Source organism: Seriola aureovittata, chromosome 20 (genome assembly GCF_021018895.1).
Source record: "Seriola aureovittata isolate HTS-2021-v1 ecotype China chromosome 20, ASM2101889v1, whole genome shotgun sequence".
NCBI lineage: Eukaryota > Metazoa > Chordata > Actinopteri > Carangiformes > Carangidae > Seriola > Seriola aureovittata.
The window spans coordinates 1,161,178-1,167,177 of record NC_079383.1 but is presented as its reverse complement, the minus strand read 5'-3'; positions in this window follow the sequence as shown (position 1 = coordinate 1,167,177).

The following is a 6,000-nucleotide window of genomic DNA, read 5'->3' as shown; positions in this document are numbered from 1 at the left end:
TGGCCATGAACTAATTAAGAGGAAAATGTGTCATTCATTATATTTCGTTTAGAATGTATGGTCCCAACTTTAATTTAAATGTCTATTTGTTATGCCCTACAGCCAATAAGAGCCTCAGTCACCGCTGCTCAAGTCAAACAGTCACCTGCTGAACCCCACTGCCCACAGGTGAGACACTGCAGCTAGACAACATCCCTGTTTGTAGCACAGTAATACAGACGAAGCCTGCGGGTTTATGTAAGTGTGAGACGTCGTCTGTGATGAGGAGTTATAATGACTGAGACACTTCTAGACAACACAATAAAAATGCTCATACTGTGACAGTTTAACTTCAAACTACAGCCACGTGTACGACTCTGTGTTCTGTTGAGTCCCTTCTGCCTCAACTGCTTTTCTCATTAATCATATAGTTCTTCACTCATAAGTTCATTTGCAGTGGTGTCAACTAGATTCTTATATTTGTGAGTAGAACTGTGATGCTTAATAAATCTTGTAATAATGTTTAACTGTCGGACTGTTTAGAGCGGCTCATGTTTTTGGTTAAACAGTGAACTGAACTAATGAATGTGAACATGAGACTCAGAAGGTGGCGGTATTGTGCCAAAAAAGCTGTTTGTCAACCATCAAAAAACATCAGAAGAAGAACTGTGTTTTACACAAGCGTCAAACTCCAGGGCTGAAACATGAAGCATCAACAGTGAAGAACCAGAAGCTGCAGTTCCTCTAACGACCACTAGAGTCTGACTCCAACAGTGAGTCAGTCCCCATAGACTCCCATGTTAAAATAAACATTTTTCCAGCCTGGTACAAAAACTGTTTTGGTCTCTACAGCTAATTTCCTCCTTCATGACACCTGTTTATATAACTCACCTGTTTACATTTTATTAAGGACTAAAATTATGGAGGATTGAGGGCGTGGCCTCTTTGAGTGACAGGTCGGTGAGCATATGCTTGCCACAAACTGACATGAACCAAAGTCTTATTTCCACCCATGCCCCTCCTCTTTGACCATTTTTGAATTAGCTGTGAGTTTTGAGCGGAGTCAGACACTGCCAAGATGGCAACGGTGGAGCAGCTCACTCTGAGCTTCAGAAACCTGTGAGTGACGTCACAGAGGCGACGGCCATCTTTATTCAGTCTGTGGTTTTACGGCAGCTGCCATGTGAAATGAAATCATAGCACATCTTTCAGCTAGCTACTGTAATGAAGCCGGTGTATTTAATGTGTTTAATCTGTGTGATCTGAACTTTGAGCCTTTACCTCTTTAAGGTGTAAACATAACCCAGGCTATAAGCTGCAGATGATTAACAGACAGATACTGTTGGCCTCTGTTTTCTCTTCCAAATAAATAATTTCATATCTATAAAAATGAAGTTGAAATATATCTCAGCTTCTCTTTAAGTGTAATTCTCTGAACTTTAATGAATACAGGAACCAAAGTGTTGCTTTGTGGATGAATGTTAAAGAGTTCACTGATGTTTCTGTTGAATCCATCGGTTTGGAGCCTTTTCAGACTTTAGCCTCAGTTTCTTGGAGGAACACAACCCCAGGGCTCACTGCAGTGTGATGCTAAGCTGCCCGACAAACTTAATTGAGAAAAGTTTTCTTTTCCATCAAGACATGTTGCACTATCAATCTAGCATACAGCTGCATGAAGCCCTGGGGAAGGCACTATAACAGGAACACAAGGCTTGTAAACAAAAGCAGAACAAATGGGGGCTGAGCAGTCCAGGATACGTGCAGCCGTGATTTAGTCAGATTCAAAACAACAGAGATGGAATCTGAGGATGAAGGAAAAAGGCCCAAAGCAAAGCAAAGACAGAACTTACAAATTACTGGTTGATGACCCTTGTTTTACTGTTAATGATCCTAGTTGTGTGTGTGTATGTGTGAGCAGTAGAAACAGCAGCAGTTGCGTTAATATTAGTGGTAGAAGTCGTAGTTATGGCTCTAGTTATTCTGTGGACCCACAGAGGAACAGACAAGTGACATAATAACAATATTTCTCTTGTTCACAAACTACAGCGCTTTGCTGAAAAATGCTGTGATGGTCCCTTTACTTACTGCAACTTACAACAAACGCAGAAGGGAACAAAAGTTCAAACCCAGCCGACCTCCTGACCAATCACCATGTGACCTGGGCATGTTTTCCATTGCTTCAGATAGAGTGATGGATCAGTGCCCACAATCATGCAGGTGTTGTCGAGGTGGATTTTAAAATCCAACCCACCAACCAACGTTTAACCAGGTTAGATAACCAGCAGAAACTAGGGATAGGGGGTGTCGTGTGGCGTAGTGGTCTAAGCAACTTCCCCATGTGTAGCGGCCACAGTCCTCGCTGCAGTCGGCCCCGGTTCAAGTCCTGCATCGGACAGCCCTTCACTGCATGTCATTCCCTTTTTCTCTACTGTACTATCCAATAAAGGCATAAAAGCCCAAAAAATATACTTTCAAAAAAAGAAACTAGGGGTAGGACTGCTGCATCTTTATGTTGACATGATCCAGTTGAGGTAGTTCAGCATCAGATGAGGAAGCCTCCTGGTCACCTGTCTGTGGAGGTATTCCCAGGGCGGGACAGAGCTCGGGGCAGACCCAGAACAGGTAGGATGGGAATGCCGATGGTTTCCTCTGAAGGAGTTGCTATCATTTATTATCAGGCTGTGGGTTTATGATGGGAGTGAAAACAGAAGCTACTGTATAGGTTTCATATAAATCCTTATTAGACTTAAGATTCCCGTTCACGCAGCTCTGAAGACCAGCGGGGGGAAGCTGAGAGAAAACTGTCTTCCTGTGTAAGAACCTTGATGTAACAATGATATGCAGATGAGCAGAAGCTTTTGTCAGGAGGTGACAATAGGTACAATGTCACAGAAATATACTACAGATCCTCCAGCAAGCACAAGCAAATCCAATTATAAGATTGTGCAGCTGCCTGTGTTGGTAACGGCTCGCATCTCCACATCTACTCAGCCCTCTGTGTGTGTGTGTGTGTGTGTGTGTGTGTGTGTGTGTGTGTGTGTTGTGTGTAAACACCTCATTATGTTTTCATTTCTGTGACGACCACTGACCTTAGACATACTCAACATCTTCACTTTAAACAGACCTGTTGTTGATGTGAGTGTTACAGGTGAACCATGGGAAAAAGCAGCAACAGTTTATGTAGCTTTGTTTTCTATTGGTCCTCCACTTTAACTTGTGTTGCCTCTAGAAAACAGAAGTCTATCTTTAAAATAAATGGATTTACTTACTGGACGAATGAAGACAAAGAGCTGAAGGTGACACCACATGAAAAGTCAGGGCAACAACAAACAGCTGCTGAGATACTTCACTCAACCACATGTGAACGTCAGAGTGGAGTGGGGGGGAGGGAGGGAGGGAGGGAGGGGGGGGGGGGGGTTGTCTTTGCCTTTTCATCAAACACACGTTTCACTGGATGAGTTAAACCTTCGACCTGCTGGTGACCATGAACGTCAGCGTCACATGTTGTGTTCATCGCGCTAAAATACATCATTTCTACACTTATTATTGTCTGTGCAGAAGGACAACTGTGTTGTGTTCATTTCCTAAGAGGCATCAACCAGAAAGATTCCCGTACTTTCTGTACTGTATATATTGTGCTTATTTTGGGAGATATTGGGATATATGATTTCAGTCGGGATGGTCCTTTTTTCATTTGATTTTCACTGAAAAAAACTGTAGCACCACAACAGTGATGGTGCTAACAAAGCTAATGCTAACAATGCACAACAATGTGACACACCTGTATTAAAGAAACTGCAGCCACGTCGATTATATTTTGATTAATTGTGCAGCTCTAGTACTTTCCTGCTTCCAGGTAAAATAATAATAATAATAATAATCATTTCATGGGCAGCACGTAGAGGTTGTAGCTCAAGTGGCAGAAGCACAAGTAGTTCATGCTGTCACCTGTGCAGCTGATGACCAGGTGTAGCCCCATCATAATGATTATGTCCCTCCCAGAGAGGAATCACATGACTCTCTGTCACCTGTAGTTCTGATTAATACAAATAGTAATTAAAACAACTGATGAATGTGTCGGGTTGATCCTACTCTTCTTCAGCATCGCAGCTCTCACTTGTCTTATGTAAGACATTTGAATTGAAGGAGATGGCAGGAGAGGCAGAGAGACAATAGAAGAAAGAGACAGAATGAGCGAGAGACACAGGAACGGAGCGCGAGAGAGAGAAACAGAAAGAGAACAAAAGAGCAGGCGGACTGGAGTGGCAGCCGAAAGCCGGAACGTTTCACTTCAGATTGACACTTCAGTGAGGGTGAGCGAGGTAGAGAGACAGGATGGGGGGGGGGGGGGGGGGGGGGGGGGGGGACTTTTAAAGTACTATCCTTAGGTGAAGAACAGAGTTAAGTGTTCCCTTGCAGTCGTCAGTGTGGAAATGAATGGTTGACTCTCCTTGAAAAACTGAGTTGCTATGACAACTAGCCCTTTTCTCCATTTCTCTTTAACCCCCCCTCTGTCTCCCTCTCTCTCTCTCTCTCTCTCTCTCACACACACACACACACACACACACAGGCAGAGAGGTAGAGTTTTCAGTGGCGTATGTTTAAAGTGCAGTGGTAACGCGGTGAGCAGAGCGACCGAGGCTCAGATAGTGTCTTTACTGGAGGGGTGACGGTTCAAATCCCTGCAGCACAACGTGGCTGATACAGTGTCAGTGATGGAGACACTGACTCCTTTCTTCAACTGGGTGAAGCTTTAATAAACAGCAACAGAAGTGTTTCATATATTCCTTCATATTCATATAGTGATTTAACACTTAAACTGACCACAGATTCTGTACAGACTGAGGATCTCGCAGGGGCACTAATTACAAGAAAAGATTCCTTTGAGATTATTTCCCATCATGCCCCTGGTGGAAATTTACTTTACTTTATTATTATCATTATCATTATCATTATCATTATTATTATTATTATTATCATTACATAAAGTTAGTTACATGAAAAGTGCTCACGACTAAAATGGAAGAAACTTCTTGGGGTCATTTTAAATACTACACCATTATTAGGGCAATTAAATTACATGCTACTGTAGAAAACACATTTCATGAAACTACATGTAAGATAATAACACACGTGATGCTGTGCTAAAAGTGTGTCACAGCTTCAACACACAACTGCTGCCTGAGCCTCCGATCAACCACAGAGTGATTCCACTGAACATCTGAAATATAAAAGCTGGAATGACCAAGAGGTCGAGGTGACACTGCGGAGAACACAGAGCTGCAGGGAGGATGTATTTCTGTAGACAAACACAAAGTTATCATCACTCTGGTTCAATGTGGTTTCTCCTCTGTGTTTTGGATTATTAGAGAAAATAAACAAGAGTTTCTGATCCTGACAGATTTAGTTCAGCAGGATCATCTTCACTAACGAACATCCCTGTATGATGTTTGAAGCCTCAACACAACCAGGAGTAACAAGCTAATGTTAAGCTATATATGTTGAGCTTATATTTCTGTCATCGAACCTAAAACCCAGAGACAAATGCAACTAATTTCCCCGTTTTAAGACTCATTCCTGCAGCAGTCAGTAACATTGGACAGTGATTGGTGGATGGAGAAATTATCTATGTGGTTAAATCTGATGCATAAAAAATGTATGTCTGACCAATAAAGAGAGAATTGAAATTCACTCACTGGTTGGGTTATGTGTTTTGTAGAATTGGCCTCATTAGATTCCACCCACACTGGCTTAGTGTATTTTCTTACATAACTTTAAAAGACAGAAATGCATTTATCTCCATAAATAGCAGGAAGAATCCACAAGTATAAACAAGGTCAGTGTGGACGGCAGGAGTGAATGACAATATAAAATTTACTCAGACGATTTCTCCAAAAAGAAAAAAGAAAAAAAACCTTTATGCAACTGTGTGTGTGTGTGTGTGTGTGTGTGTGTGTGTGTGTGTGTGGTCTGACAGGTCGGCTTTAATGAGCTGAGAGAGCGAATGGCGCATCAATGAAA